Below are 17,123 nucleotides of genomic sequence, written 5' to 3'. Positions count from 1 at the left end.
CCACATAAGTGAATCAACCCACTCAGGTGACGCACCCCATCCAGGGACGGCATGAGAGAGCCCCAGTAAGCCAGTGACTCAGCCCCTGTAATAGGGTTAGAGGCAGAGAATCCCTGTGGAAAGAGGGGAACCAGCAAGGCAGAGACAGCAAGGGCGGTTCGTTGCTCCAGAGCCTTTCCATTCACCTTCCCACTCCTGGGCCAGACTACACTCAATCATATGACCCACTGAAGAGATGAGTCTTCAGTAAAGACTTAAAGGTTGAGACCGAGTTTGCGTCTCTGACATGGGTAGGCAGACCGTTCCATAAAAATGGAGCTCTATAGGAGAAAGCCCTGCCTCCAGCTGTTTGCTTAGAAATTCTAGAGACAATTAGGAGGCCTGCGTCTTGTGACCATAGCATACGTGTAGGTATGTACGGTAGGAGGTAGGTAGGTAGGAGCAAGCCCATGTAATGCTTTGTAGGTTAGCAGTAAAACCTTGAAATCAGCCCTTGCTTTGACAGGAAGGCAGTGTAGGGAGGCTAGCACTGGAGTAATATGATAAAAAAATTTGGTTCTAGTCAGGATTCTAGCAGCCGTATTTAGCACTAACTGAAGTTTATTTAGTGCTTTATCCGGGTAGCCGGAAAGTAGAGCATTGCAGTAGTCTACCCTATAAGTGACAAAAGCATGGATAAATTTTTCTGCATCATTTTTGGACAGAAAGTTTCTGATTTTTGCAATGTTACGTAGATGGAAAAAAGCTGTCCTTGAAATGGTCTTGATATGTTCTTCAAAAGAGAGATCAGGGTCCAGAGTAACGCTGAGGTCCTTCACAGTTTTTTTTGAGACGACTGTACAACCATTAAGATTAATTGTCAGATTCAACAGAAGATCTCTTTGTTTCTTGGGACCTAGAACAAGCATCTCTGTTTTGTCCGAATTTAAAAGTAGAAAGTTTGCAGCCATCCACTTCCTTATGTCTGAAACACATGCTTCTAGCAAGGGCAATTTTGGGGCTTCACCATGTTTACATTTACATTTACATTTAAGTCATTTAGCAGACGCTCTTATCCAGAGCGACTTTCATTGAAATGTACAGCTGTGTGTCATCCGCATAGCAGTGAAAGTTAACATTATGTTTTCGAATGACATCCCCAAGAGGTAAAATATATGGTGAAAACAATAGTGGTCCTAAAACGGAACCTTGAGGAACACCGAAATTTACAGTTGATTTGTCAGAGGACAAACCATTCACAGAGACAAACTGATATCTTTCCGACAGATAAGATCTAAACCAGGCCAGAACTTGTCCGTGTTGACCAATTTGGGTTTCCAATCTCTCCAAAAGAATGTGGTGATCGATGGTATCAAAAGCAGCACTAAGGTCGAGGAGCACGAGGACAGATGCAGAGCCTCGGTCCGATGCCATTAAAATGTAATTTACCACCTTCACAAGTGCAGTCTCAGTGCTATGATGGGGTCTAAAACCAGACTGAAGCATTTCGTATACATTGTTTGTCTTCAGGAAGGCAGTGAGTTACTGCGCAACAGCCTTTTCTAAAATTTTTGAGAGGAATGGACGATTCGATATAGGCCGATAGTTTTTTATATTTTCTGGGTCAAGGTTTGGCTTTTTCAAGAGAAGCTTTATTACTGCCACTTTTAGTGAGTTTGGTACACATCCGGTGGATAGAGAGCAGTTTATTATGTTCAACATAGGAGGGCCAAGCACAGGAAGCAGCTCTTTCAGTAGTTTAGTTGGAATAGGGTCCAGTATGCAGCTTGAAGGTTTAGAGGCCATGATTATTTTCATCATTGTGTCAAGAGATATAGTACTAAAACACTTGAGCGTCTCTCTTGATCCTAGGTCCTGGCAGAGTTGTGCAGACTCAGGACAACTGAGCTTTGAAGGAATACGCAGATTTAAAGAGGAGTCCGTAATTTGCTTTCTAATAATCATAATCTTTTCCTCAAAGAAGTTCATGAATTTATCACTGCTAAAGTGAAAGCCATCCTCTCTTGGGGAATGCTGCTTTTTAGTTAGCTTTGCGACAGTATCAAAAAGGAATTTCGGATTGTTCTTATTTTCCTCAATTAAGTTAGAAAAATAGGATGATGGAGCAGCAGTAAGGGCTCTTCAGTACTGCACGGTACTGTCTTTCCAAGCATATCTGGAAGACTTCCAATTTGGTGTGGCGCCATTTCCGTTCCAATTTTCTGGAAGCTTGCTTCAGAGCTCGGGTATTTTCCGTGTACCAGGGAGCTAGTTTCTTATGAGAAAAGGGTCTGACTACTTAAGTAAATGTCATGTTTCAGTTTTTATGTTTTATAAATGTGCATAAATGTCTAAAAACCTGTTTTTGCTTTGTCTTTAAGGGTTATTGTGTGTAGATTGATGAGGGGAAAACATTATTTTATACATTTTAGAATAAAGCTGTAATGTAACAAAATGTGGAAAAAGTCAAGGGGTCTGAATACTTTCCGAATGCACTGTACATTCAGTCTGTGACCGCAACTGTAGAAGCTGTCATGCTCCTCCCAGGGTATAAGGTCCTGTTGTGTGGCCTGTAGTTGGGCATCCAGCCTGGCCGTCTCTGTCTGGGTGTGGCATCGCAAAGCCCTCTCCGCCTGCAGTTCCTGGGCTGTCTGGGCCAGCTGCTCCGACAGAGCTGTCAGTGCCTCTGTGTGTTGGGACAGGGGTACTGCATGTCTCAGGTGGAGGGTGTCCTGAGACCAACCCTCACGCTCCGCACACAGACAGTCCGGAGCCTGAGCTGCTTCCTGCCTAGTCACCTCCAGTTCCTCCCTCACCCGTCTCAGGGAGCACTCTGATATTAGAGAAGAAATATCACAGAAGTAGAGAGTGCTCTTATTGGTGAGAAGTATCACCACACAAAGCTAAGAAAGAGCTCTGATTGGACAGAACCCACTGGTGTCAGATGTTAATTCAACATCTATTCCACATTGGTTCAATGTAATTTCTTCAAAATAATGTGGAAGCTACGTTGATTTAACCAGTGTGTGCCCAGTTGGAAGAGAAAGCAAATGAATGGTTATAAACTAGTTATTTACAGCTTACCACCGAAATTAACTACTGTAAAATCATTTGTCCTTATGCCCCAAAGAGAGCAAAATTTTTTGATAAGTGACAGAGAACATTATAATAGCGGAGTAGCTAGGTTTCCATCCAATTGGCGACAGATTTCATGCAAATACTTCCCACCAGAGATGTGTTTTCATCATACTGACTTGCTGCAGATAAACGGCTGAGCATGATAAAGTAGTGCACATGAAACTAACTTTTGCGGTTAAAGTTAAATGGGATTCCATCGCATTTTCAACTCTACGAAAAGGTTTTTTTCCACAAAAACCTTAAATGGCAAACGTGCCCACTCTGGTCTTGGAACAAGTGCTCTAGCCAACAGCTTGCAGATACAGAGCTGGTAGGCTAGTCTACATGATGAGATTATTATGGATAAAAGCAAGATCATTTTGGGGGGTCATATCATCTGTAGCCTAATAAACTGCAATATACCGAGTCACAACATATCATTGCGTGACTCCAAGTTTATTTTGATATGATGGTTATTATATAAATATTTATGCATAAAGGCTTTTCCTCTGATGTTTTTTGCATAATCAATTTTACAGACATAAAAAGAACCCACAATGTCGAACAAACAAATTGTCTGCAGACAATTATGAAATTGTTCCGGCATTTCCTGTTTCCAACAGCCCGGTCATTACTTTTTTCATGCATCAGGTAATTCCTCTGCATGAAATGGTTTGATGGAAACCTGATTAGTAACAGGACACCAGGTTGACACCAGGGAAAAACATACCTGATGTGATGGAGGGCTCTGACCCTTCCGACCTCTCTTCCTCATCTCCCTGACAGTGTGTGGGGCTGGTTGGCCTTAGTCTCTCCATCTCCAGTTGGGCCTCGTTCAGTCTCAGGCTGGCCTCGGACCTCTCCCTGGCCAGCTGCTCACACTGCAGACCAGGGTCACCTGCACCTCGTCCATCTCCGAACGGGGAACACAGTCCCTCAGCTTCCCCTCCAGCTCCACCACACGGCCCTGGAGCCTGCGCAACACCTCTCCGTCTGACTCTACCACTCTCTCTCTCTTTCCCCCACCTCTCCCTGACTCTGCTCTCCGCCGGGGTGGCCTCCAGTTCGATCACCCTCTCCCTGAGGCTCCTCACCCTCTCACTCTCCCCTCCTCCGTCCTCCTTTTCAAACTCTGTTTCTGTCCCTTTCTTTTCCAGGGCTGCCTGTAGTTCCTCAACTTTTTCTCAGCTGTTTGACTGTGTCATTGTCCTCTGCGCTCTCCCTCCCTCTGTCCCTCCCCCTCTACCTCCCTCAGGCCTGCTTCCTCCCTCTGTCCCTCTCCTTATCCCCCTCTCTCTTTCAGCGCCTCCTCCAGCTCCCTCACCCTCTCTCTCAGCTGCTGCGTCTCCAGGATCACCACCTCGCCGCTGCCCCCCATTCCCCCTGCCTGTTCCCGAGAATATTCCCCCAGGTGCACCTGTTCTCTCAGCTCCTCCAGCTCAGACTGGGAGTGGGCCAGCTGCTCCTCCTTGCCACACAGCCTCTCCATCAGCTCATCACTGCTCTCATCCTCAGTCCCCTCCTTCCCCTTCCCCTATGTCCCCTCCTTCTCCTCTGCCCCTGTCTCTCCCTCTTCTCCTCCCTCCACAGTCTCCTCACACCTGGAGGTGAAAAAAAATAAACATCAGAACTGAAGTGAAGTGAGAGGCTTACCTATGGTTGGCATATTGTGTTAGAATCTTCAATTACAATAAAAGCAAATCAAATGTTTTTTGTCACATACACATGGTTAGCAGATGTTAATGACAGTGTAGCAAAATGCCTGTGCTTCTAGTTCCCGACAATGCAGTACTAACCAACGAGTAATCTAATCTAACAATTTCACAACAACAACCTTATACACACACAAGTGTAAAGGGATGAAGAATATGTACATAAAAATATTTGAATGAGTGATGGTACAGAATGGCATAGGCAAGATGCAGTAGATGGTATAGAGTACCATATATACATATGAGATGAGTAATGTAGGGTATGTAAACATTATATTAAGTGGCATTGTTTAAAGTGGCTAGTGATACATGTATTACATCAAGATGGCAAGATGCAGTAGATGGTATAGAGTACCGTATATACATATGAGATGAGTAATGTAGGGTATGTAAACATTATATTAAGTGGCATTGTTTAAAGTGGAGTTGAGTCAGTGTGTTGGCAGCAGCCACTCAATGTTAGTGGTGGCTGTTTAACAGTCTGATGGCCTTGATAGAAGCCATTTTTCAGTCTCTCGGTCCCTGCTTTGATGCACCTGTAGTGACCTCGCCTTCTGGATGATAGCGGGGTGAACAGGCAGTGGCTCGGGTGGTTGTTGTCCTTGATGATCTTTATGGCCTTCCTGTGACATTGGGTGGTGTAGGTGTCCTGGAGGGCAGGTAGTTTGCCACCAGTGATGCGTTGTGCAGACCTCACTACCCTCTGGAGAGCCTTACGGTTGTGGGCGGAGCAGTTGCCATACCAGGCGGTGATACAGCCTGACAGGATGCTCTCGATTGTGCATCTGTAGAAGTTTGTGAGTGCTTTTGGTGACAAGTCAATTATCTTCAGCCTCCTGAGGTGCTGCTGTGCCTTCTTCACCACTCTGTCTGTGTGAGTGGACCAATTCAGTATGTCCATGATGTGTACGCCGAGGAACTTAAAACTTACTACCCTCTTCACTACTGTCCCATCGATGTGGATAGGGGGGGTGTTCCCTCTGCTGTTTCCTGAAGTCCACGATCTCCTCCTTTGTTTTGTTGACGTTGAGTGTGAGGTTATTTTCCTGACACCACACTCCAAGGGTCCTCACCTTCTCCCTGTAGGCTGTCTCGTCGTTGTTGGTAATCAAGCCTACCACTGTTGTGTCGTCAGCAAACTTGATGATTGAGTTGGAGGCGTGCATGGTCACGCAGTCGTGGGTGAACAGGGAGTACAGGAGAGGGCTCAGAACGCATCCTTGTGGGGCCCCAGTGTTGAGGATCAGCGGGGAGGAGATGTTGTTACCTACCCTCACCACCTGGGGGCGGCCCGTCAGGAAGTCCAGTACCCAGTTGTACAGGGCGGGGTCGAGACCCAGGGTCCAGGGAGATTGATGACGAGTTTGGAGGGTACTATGGTGTTAAATGCTGAGCTGTAGTGGATGAACAGCATTCTCACATAAGTATTCCTCTTGTCCAGATGGGTTAGGGCAGTGTGTAGTGTGGTTGCGATTGCTTCGTCTGTTGACCTATTTGGGCAGTAAGCAAATTGGAGTGGGTCTAGTGTGTCAGGTAGGGTGCAGGTGATATGGTCCTTGACTAGTCACTCAAAGCACTTCATGATGACGGAAGTGAGTGCTACGGGGCGGTAGTCTAGCTAGTAGTTTAGCTCAGTTACCTTAGCTTTCTTGGGAACAGGAACAATGGTGGCCCTCTTGAAGCATGTGGCAACATCAGGCTGGGATAAGGATTGATTGAATATGTCCGTAAACACACCAGCCAGCTGGTCTGCGCATGCTCTGAGGAGGCGGCTGGGGATGCCGTCTGGGCCTGCAGCCTTGCGAGTGTTGACACGTTTAAATATTTTACTTACGTCGGCTGCAGTGAAAGAGAGTCCACAGGTTTTGGTAGATGGCCGTGTCAGTGGCACTGTATTGTCCTCAAAGCGAGCAAAGAAGTTGTTTAGTCTGTCTGGGAGCAAAATATCCTGGTCCGCGACGGGGCTGGTTTTCTTTTTGTAATTCATGATTGACTGTAGACCCTGCCACATACCTCTTGTGTCTGAGCCGTTGAATTGCGACTCTACTTTGTCTCTATACTGAAGCTTAGCTTGTTTGATTGCCTTGCGGAGGGATTAGCTACACTGTTTGTATTCGGTCATGTTTCCGGTCACCTTGCCCTGGCTAAAAGCAGTGGTTCGCGCTTTCAGTTTCGCGCGAATGCTGCCATCAATCCACGGTTTCTGGTTTGGGAATGTTTTAATAGTTGCTGTGGGTACGACATCGCCGATGCACTTGCTAATAAACTCGCTCACCGAATCAGTGTATTCATCAATGTTGTTGTTTGACGCAATGCGGAACATATCCCAATCCACGTGATAGCTTGAAGCGTGGAATCAGATTGGTCGGACCAGCGTTGAACAGACCTGAGAGCGGGAGCTTCCTGTTTTAGTCTCTGTCTATAGGCTGGGTGTTATGAACTTGAGTGAAGACCCAAAAGCGGTTTTAACAGAAAACAGAGTTCTTTAATGAAAAAACAGGAATGGCATAAATCCTCTTCCAACGTTGTCAGCGGAACAAAAAGAACGTTAGTATAGTGCAGGTGGCACCTGCCAGGCAGACTCCGACAGGACAGGACAAGGTGGAAGCAAACGAGACGACAGCTTGCTTCTGGCATCAAAAAACACAAACAAGAATCAGACACTGAAAGTAGCAGGAACAGAGAAAGAAATAGAGACCTAATCAGAGGGGGAAGAGAGAACAGGTGTGAAAGAGTGAATGAGCTAGTTAGAGGAGATGTAGAACAGCTGAAGAATGAGAGACAGAGAAGGTAACCTAAAAAGACCAGCAGAGAGAGAGAGTGAAGAGAAAGGACAGGAACAGACATAACAAGACATGACACTGGGAGCAACAAAATGGAGTCTTGGTCAGCTTTTCCAAAAGGAGAGCGGGGGAGGCCCTTATATGTGTCGCGGAAGTTAGAATAACAATGATCCAGGTTTTTAGCAGCCCTGGTAGCACAATCGATATGCTGATAGAATTTACGGAGTCTTGTTTTCAGATTAGCCTTGTTAAAATCCCCAGCTACAATGAATGCAGCCTCAGGATGTGTGGTTTCCAGTTTACTGTGGCTGGCAGGGTTCAAATTACATATTGACTCTTTAGTGGGCTTAAAGACTCTAAAATAGGACTGGACCAGTGTTAATATGTTGAAGCCTTCTGGGGGTGTCCATTTTAATATATTACTGTAGTCCACTCCAGGGCACCTCTACAAATTGAACTCTAACCTTAGTGAGTGATGTAAATGTGACATTTTAGTAATTTAGCAGATACTCTTATCTAGAGGGTATACAGTGGGGCTGGTGTTGTGGGTGATAATCCTTATCTCTCTCCCGCCATGCTGGAGGCCTCAGATGAAGCCTGGGCCTGGGAGTAGCGCTCCTGTAGAGCTTCAAACTCCCTCCTGAGTCAGTCATACAGGGCCGTGGGGACGTCTGGGCCAGTTGTCTGCATGTCAGGGTCATCCTTCTCAAACATCTCCAGCATCTGCAAACCACACAAAATCACAGTACAGAAATAATCAGTAAGGGTTTTCTTTCTTCGCTAACAGTTGTGATGTGTATCTCATAAGTCAAGCATCCTATTTTTATGTCACAATTCCACATTCACAGAACTGCTTCCTCTCCTCTTCCTTCATGACAGCTTCATTGTTTGCTTTTGTGCTGTACCACCATCCTTGCTGCCCCTCACACACAGTCCCAGACAAACCCTCCAATGGTAGCCTGGTTATAACCAATGATTTATATATACAGTACACTAGATGGTTGATAGGAGGGGTTGTGTTGAAGCCACTGTGCCTCCATCTTGGCAAGCCCTCACCATTGTAGAAAATAGGAAGCTATAGAAATGCATGTATTAATGTCGACATTAGTTTTTGCCATGTTTAGTCTATTACAGACACCATAATACAAATAAAAAAATACAAAATATATTAAAACATTTCCCTGAAAGTATAATTTTTAGAGATAACTAATGTTACTGTCCCCACTACAAAAAAAATAAAACATTTGACCTTTAAACATTTAATTGAAATACTGTAGAATTCCATTCATGCCTATGGAGGACTGTTACGTACTGGGGAGTGTCAATATGGGCGACCAGTGGGTTCAAAGCCTCTCAATGGCCAATAAATAGCATCAGCAAGCCAGGGTTTAAATACACAGACTAAAAATATAAACGCAACATGTAAAATGTTGGTCCCATGTTTCATGAGCTAAAATAAAAGATGTTCCATATACACAAAAAGCTTATTTCTCTCAAATTTTGTGCACAAATTTGTTTACATCCCTGTCAGTGAGCATTTCTCCTTTACCAAGATAATCCATCCACCTGACAAGTGTGGCATATCTAGAAGCCGATTAAACAGCTCATTACACAGGTGCACCTTGTGCTGGGGACAATAAAAGGCCACTCTAAAATGTGCTGTTTTGTCACACAGCACAATACCACAGATGTCTCAATTCTTGAGGGAACGTGCAGTTGGCATGCTGACTGCAGGAACGTCCACCAGAGCTGTTGCTCTACTATAAACCGCCTCCAATTTGGCAGTATGTCCAATGGGCCTCACAACCGCAGACCACGTTTAACCACGCCAGCCCAGGACCTCCACATCCGGCTTCTTCACCTGCGGGATCGTCTGCGACCCAGACAGCTGATGAAACTGAGGAGTATTTCTGTCCGTAATCAAGCTCTTTTGTAGGGAAAAACTAATTCTGATTGGCTGGGCCTGGCTCGCCAGTGGGTGGGCCCGGCTCCCAAGTGGGTGGGCCAATGGCTGCGCCCCTGCTCAGTCATGTGAAATCCATAGATTAGGGCCTAATGAATTTATTTGAATTGACCGATTTCCTTATATGAACTGTAGCTAAGTAAAATCGTTGAAATTGTTGCATGTTGCCTTCATATTTTTGTTCACTATACTATTCACTACACATTGGCTGCAACCCTTTGTCCCAATTCTGTCTACTTGTACAGACCATGACCCAGTTAGTGAAGAAAGCCTGCACCAAGTCTCTGTGTGAAGCTATTATTCTATTTATACCTAGGTACTGCTTCATCATAGACCTATACAGTGGTGATATGACAAACGGTCCAATCTGACGCTGTTCAGCCATCCTTGAACCAGTCCATCATCATCTGCTGACTGGGACTTCTCTGGTCTGGATGACCTTTTGATAACCACATTTTTATCAATGAATTAGCTGATGGCATGTATGTGTGTGCGTGTGTGTTCTTACCTGCTCTTTGAGGACCAGCTCCTGGTTCTGTGATGTCAGCTCATCCACCTGTCTGCATAGCTCAGCCACAGTGTCTGAGTCTGCAGGACCAGGAGATGTGGAGTTCGGGGAGTTTGCCTCCTCCTCGTCCAGAGCAGAGGGAGACTCTCTGGACCGCCTGGAGAGCAGCTTCTCAACACCTTCAAGATATACGGGGTAAATCAATGTCATATTTTGTCAAACATATTGCAAAACATCAGCCATTACCATGGCAGTAGAATTTGAGTGAAATTCATCATCTAGTTATGATGTATGACTCATTTGGGTTCTACAACCTAGTCCATGCATCCATCCAACATTTGGTCCATTTAACAAATATACAAATGCCGTATCTTAATCTGATCATCCTGTTGTTGCAGGAAATGCAAGCTTGTAGTGTATTTGGGGTTGAAAAAGGCTTCCAAAGTTTGTAATTTCCTCCTTATTTCAGACACGATTTGCACAAAAAAGAATGTATTAAGCCCTACAAACAATGTCCATTAATTATAATCCACATATGTAATAATTCACATTTCCTGTTGCTGCAGGATTATTTTTTCTGCTGTAAGAAACTGGGGACAAAAATTAAGATACGGCATCTGTAACAATTTGCCAGCAGCATTCCCTCTCTCCCCCCACACACACCAAGGACGTCCATTATGTCATCATCTGAGTCACTGGCTCCGATCACCTGACCTGCCTTCAGCTCCTCCAGCTCAGTCTGTAGCCTGTCCCGCTCTGCCTCCGCCTGTTCCAGACACTCTCTCAGCTGGGTCAGCTAGCACAGGGAGACAGTGAGTGCACAGCTATTACCAGATTTCTAACATCCTTTCAGATATATGAGAAGTTTCCAAGGAATGGGGGTTTGAGCTTGATCTCAGGCTGGGAAATGAACCGTGCATGCAGTACCTCCCCCAAGGCAGTGGGTGCGCTGTTCTTCTGCTGCTCCAGACCTTTAATCTTCTGGAGCAGACGCCCCTTTCCAGACACAGCCTTCGGATCTCCTCAAAAACCTCATTCTCAGTCTCACAGACACACACAAGGAAATGCATATCAGTGGTATCACAGTCAAACAGCAGCACCATACTCATTAGCAGTCTCAAATGTAATCCAGTAGATAGTGATTCACTATGTATTGTCTGTTACTTTAGTCATGAATAGTGCTCTTCAAAATTGATATCTAAAGTTGAATCCTTTGAATTGAGTTGTGTTGTATACCATAAATATAAGCCTATTTTATCTCCTGTATGCTTAGGTGCTAAGCATACAGTATGCCGTGGCAGGGGAAGTAACTCACGAGGTTGGCCTTATTAGAGAGCCGTGTCTCTAGAGACTGAGCTGAGGGAGAGTCCTGGAACATTGTTATTAAAGTTAGTATGATTATGATCATCGCAGCCTAGCATAAGTTAGAGTTAGTAAGAATCATATATAAAGTATTTTATAAAAACGGTGCCATCCATCTCTGGAGTTGGCCTCGTACCTGGGGAGGGGAGCGAGGTGGAGGAAGGGCTTTCCTCTTGCAGGGGGTGGTCCCCCCTGGCAGAGGAGGTGGAGGCTGCCTCTGGAGATACAGACAAGCAGAAGGAACAGGGGAACAGGAGAGAAATAGCAGCAAGGACAAAAGCAAAGCCAGGCAGTACTGTAGCCCAAAACGTTGTGAAATTAGCTTTTAATGTGTGATGTTACTTCAGATGTTGTTGTTCAAAATATGTTGTTGTAGATTGAAAATGGGATAATAAGTTGGTGTTCCTTCTTATGTTGTAAATTCTATTACGAACAATCTAGAAATAGTTGTGTTATGTTTTCACATGTACTGAATGTGTAGTGAGTGAAAATGAAAAGCTGAGTGGTCAGTTACCTCCTCACCATTGTTCTCAGTGGCTATGTATGCATGTGGAGAGACACATGGAAAATCTTTTTAACCTCTGGTCCATTGAGATTTAATACATGCACACACACACACACACACTGTAGTTCTAGCCAAGAAGCCTACCGACCCATAAAAATCCTCCTGTATAACTAGGCACTCAGTATAACACCACACAGCCCTACTGTAAGCTGTAAGACACAAGTCCTCATATATCACAGATACATCAGAGACATTTCAGGCACTGCTCTGCTTCCATTCATCTCCATTTCAAACGAAGCACACATCTGCTTTTTGTAAATCACCAAGCCTTTGTTTGAAGATAAAGGTGCAGCAAGCCTCTCTGTTTCAGGTTTTTACAATTACCCCCAGCTGTCCCCTTTACTTCATCCACTTCCTCACATTACAGCCCTTTCCTGGGGGACCTGAGTAGGGCCATAGACTAGGCCATAGACTAGGCCATAGACTAGGCCATAGAATTACCACTGATAGAAAGGATTATGATCCATGGCTTCTGGTGCAGCACATTAAATAGCATACAAAGTGTTGTAGTAGTTGCCAATGCTAATTAATTGAACATTTGAAATTGTACACCATATATGGCCCCTGGTATAACCAGCAGGGAATGTGGTCTGTTCTAGCAATTATAATTATATCTACCATTCTACCAGGGACCAGAATGGAGCCCCAGACTGGGCCTAAAGGGTAGCAGAACAAGGTTTTGCTCAATTTAATTTCAAGTCAGTTCAGTCAAGAAATGGATTGAAGTTCCAACTCAACAAAAATCCAAATTTAAAAGGAATTGAGCCCAACCCTGCTTCAGTCAGCAGGTGAGACATCAAGAGGTTACCGTGGGTTACCTGGAAGACAGTTCTGCAGAAGCTGTGTGATGCGCTGGTTGCCGGCGGTTATGCCGTAGTGGGCTGTGTCGTGTCCGAAGGCGTCGGCCAGCTGTGGGTTAGCCCCCCCTTAGCAACACCTCCACTGTCTCTGCACTGTCACTCTCACAGGCCAGCATCAGGGCTGACCTACACCACAAAAACCAGGACATACTTTTTTTCACCAAATCTTTATGTTTGATGCAAATGGAATGTGTCCAGACCCTTTTTTTGCAATTTCATTTGGTTTCGAGAAACTTACCCCAGCAGTGATAGACTTCCTCATTCTCGTTCTACAGTTTCAGGGGCAGAGATCAAACCTGAACATAGGCTCCAAAAACACCCAAATACATCCCTTTAGAAATGGCAACACTCTCAGTATAGTGACGCAGGTCTTTAGATGTTGTACATATGACATTTTGTCATTCCAAACTTTATCCGCAACATTATATTCCATTTTGTTGGACTCGAGCGATACATTTCCGTGTACGTTCTTTCTCTTTTCCCGCATCACCACAATGGGAACGAGAAAACCCGTTCACATTCGACTACGGAAATGTATTGGGTTTATGGAGCCTTTGTTCATGGTTCTCTACCCCTGCAACAGCAGAAGGAGAATGAGGAAGTATATTGCTGGTGGGGTAAGTTTCTCAAAACCAAGTGAAATCGCAAAAACATTGTCTGGACACCGAACAGGTCTTTACAAAAACAAAGTGAACTTGACCTTTCAGTTGTGTTCACAGTTTGTCTTGCATAAGTCACTCTAATGTTGAATTACCTGCACCGGTTGTCCTGTATGTTGGGGTTGGCCCCTCTGTCCAACAGGAAAGCACACAGCTCCACTCTGCTCATCTGTGCTCCTAGGATCAGCGGGCTCACCCCATCCTGAGATAGACAAAACCACAATGGCTTAACATGGTTGATTGAATCACATTTTAGTGCTTGGCTGTAACAAAACCCTGCACACCCTGTAGTTCTCCAGGACCTAGCTTGGTGATTGTTGCTGTACAGAGGCAGTATGAAGCATACGCCACTTACCCCATCCTGGGCATCCAGACTGGCCTTAAAGTCCCACAGAGTCTCAGTGCAGGACAAGCAGCCGCTCACAGCTGCAGGAAGATGGGCAGACACCATAGCTGCTAAATGCTAAATGACTTAAATGTAATGTAATAGCTAGACACCATAGCTAGACACCATAGGCAGACACCATAGGCAGACACCATAGGTAGACACCATAGCTAGACACCATAGCTAGACACCATAGGTAGACAAATGGAAGGTATTAAAAGGTTGGGTTGTTTACAGTGTTACACAGATGGTCCTGTAATCAATTGCATTGTAGCTAGAGCATTGCATACCTTTGTGATGCAACGCTTTCTGACCAAAGCTGTCTGTGGTTTCTACAGGCAATCTCTCCTGTGGGACTATGAGACGTATTCACCAAAAATGTATGATAACTGCATATCTTTTTTCCATGTATCATAGTAATGTTAACTATGTCTGTCTGCTGTACCTGTAATAGTCTCTTCAGGCACTCAGGCTGGCCGTTCTTGGCTCCTAGGTGAATGGCACTGAAGCCTTGAAGTTGATAAGGCCATCACCAAGCGAGAGAGGGAATGAATGAGTTAACAAAAACAAATTGCGAGAGAGCATGTTATAATTGAGATAATAAACTTTGAATATGTTGTTCTGACCAATTGTAGCCACAAAGCATTACCTTGGCGATCAGTGACACTAAACATGTTCACTGAATGAGACTGTGGTCTCACCTGAGCCATCTGTCACATTAATGTCTGGCCCGTGAGCCAGGATGACCTCCAGACAGTCCAGATGACCCTGAGACGCACAGAGGGGGAACCTACCAGGAAGAGAATAACACTGGTTTTGAATATAACCAACAAGAAGATCATCAACATAAATAATGACAACAAAGAAAGTAGAAAATATTTAAACTCTTTACCCTCTCTCACTGACAGTTTGAACATAAAGGGACGTTTCGTGGACACATTTAAACCTAGTCCAAGACTAACAAGTAAGTTCAATAACGATTCTCCATCGAAAGTACTTCTTAGTCCAAGACTAGGCTTAACCTGTGTCAGGGAAACTGGCCCTAACTGTTTGGTACTTACGCTGACTTCCCCTCTGCATCCAGTTTGGTGGGGCAGAGTCAGTTCTTCACGATCAGAGCAGCTACTTTGTCAGGTTGGTTCTGCCCTACAGCCTGCAGTAGTCTCTCATCACTCTTACTCCAGTCCTGGCTCTGAGGGGACAGGGACAGATGGATCATAAGCCGTTCACAACCTGGGGCTGATCAGAGCTAACCAAATGACTGTACATGCTGTACTATACAGAGTAGACCCTGACCCCCTATCTGATTACACACTGTACAAAGGTCTGAGTGATGACTAACCATACAGTCGGTCTAGATGAGACACTACTAAATCTAATACTGCGTATCTCATCGAAGTGAAATGAAGACGGACACACAGTACCATCTGCTTGCTTTTATGGTAACATTACACACAGTGCACAAAATCACTTTCAACTGTTTTTTCCAGAGAAAGTAACCCTTTGAGAGAACGAACAATGAAAAGACAGCTCAGGTCAAACAGAGAGGGATACCTACCACCAGTAAGATGAAACAAGGACAGAAATCACGCTTCATCAGGCTCAGAGCTGACGATCCATAGAGCCAAAGAGCGGTCCACTGTCTGACCAAAATACTGACACACACAAAATACACTACTCAACTACCAACAAGCCTCAAACACACAGTCAGAGTTGCACACCAACTTAGCACTAAATGACAAAACATAAATACACAGTATAACTACACAGACAACCAATAACCCACTTGCACAATCCAGAACAGAAGAAATGTATGACAGGAGAGTCATGATGATGATGCTACATAAACATGAAGTCTATACATCCCTGTACAAACAGAAGACCACTGCTCTAGCCCTCTGAGTCTCAGAGCAATGTAGTTCTCCATATGCAGTGCTTTGCTCTTAGCCAAAACACCCTCCCCTCTTCCTGCACTGTTGTTAATGCTCTCAGGGACCTACATACTCCGGCTCTCAACCTGGCACGCACTGTCTCTCTCTCACACCACCTCCCACTTTCTGTGCCCTTATTATTTCACACCCCAGTCTAGTACTGTCTTCTCTTCCCACTCCTCTCACAGTCTGTCCATTTGTTTCAGTCAGCTCTCTCCCTCTCCTGTTTGGGCTAGGCAGTCTCTCTCTCTCTCTCTCTCTCTCTCTCTCTCTCTCTCTCTCTCTCTCTCTCTCTCTCTCTCTCTCTCTCTCTCTCTCTCTCTCTCTCTCTCTCTCTCTCTCTCTCTCTCTCTCTAAGACAACGGCTCAGCAGAAAGAGAAGAACAGAGCTGGCACTAGACAACGGCTCAGCAGAAAGAGAAGAACAGAGCTGGCTGGTAGTGCCAGGGTAGGGCAGAGAGGACACTGATAGAATAATAACATCCTGAATAATCTCTCATCTGACCTGGACGCAGCCATTTACAGGGCTTTGTGAGGGCCACTCCAATACTGTGACTTTATTGTCCTTAAGCCATTTTGCCACAACTTTGGAAGTATGCTTGGGGTCATTGTCCATTTGGAAGACCCATTTGCTTTAACTTCCTGACTGATGTCTTGAGATGTTGCCACATCATATTACATCCTCATGATGCCATCTATTTTGTGAAGTGCACCAGTCCCTCCTGCAGCAAAGCACCCCCACAACATGATGCTGCCAACCCCGTTCTTCACGGTTGGGATGGTGTTCTTCGGCTTGCAAGCCTCCCCCTTTTTCCTCCAAACATAACGATGGTCATTACGGCCAAACAGTTCTATTTTTGTTTCATCAGACCACAGGACATTTCTCCAAAAAGTATGGTCTTTGTCCCCATGTGCAGTTGCAAATCGTAGTCTGGCTTTTTTATGGCGGTTTTGGAGCAGTGGCTTCTTCCTTGCTGAGCCGCCTTTCATGTCGATATAGGACTCGTTTTACTCTGGATATAGATACTTTTGTACCTGTTTCCTCCAGCATCTTCATAAGGTCCTTTGCTGTTGTTCTGGGATTGATTTGCACTTTTGCACCAAAGTACGTTAATCTCTAGGAGACAGAACGTGTCTCCTTCCTGAGCGGTATGAAGGCTGCGTGGTCCCATGGTGTTTATACTTGCGTACTATTGTTTGTACAGATGAATAAGAGCGTCTGGATAAGAGCGTCTGCTAAATGACTTAAATGTAAATGTAATGAACGTGGTACCTTCAGGCATTTGGAAATTGCTCCCA

General features: G+C 45.0%; 1 pseudogene; it reads right to left on the bottom strand.

The window, feature by feature from the left end:
• Positions 1–193: 193 nt before the first annotated feature.
• On the bottom strand, positions 194–15,570 carry LOC135556884 (ankyrin repeat domain-containing protein 24-like; annotated as a pseudogene).
• Between the last annotated feature and the right edge of the window lie 1,553 nt (positions 15,571–17,123).

The sequence above is a fragment of the Oncorhynchus masou genome, chromosome 15 (genome assembly GCF_036934945.1).
Source record: "Oncorhynchus masou masou isolate Uvic2021 chromosome 15, UVic_Omas_1.1, whole genome shotgun sequence".
Lineage (NCBI taxonomy): Eukaryota > Metazoa > Chordata > Actinopteri > Salmoniformes > Salmonidae > Oncorhynchus > Oncorhynchus masou.
This window is presented reverse-complemented; position numbering and strand designations above follow the sequence as displayed.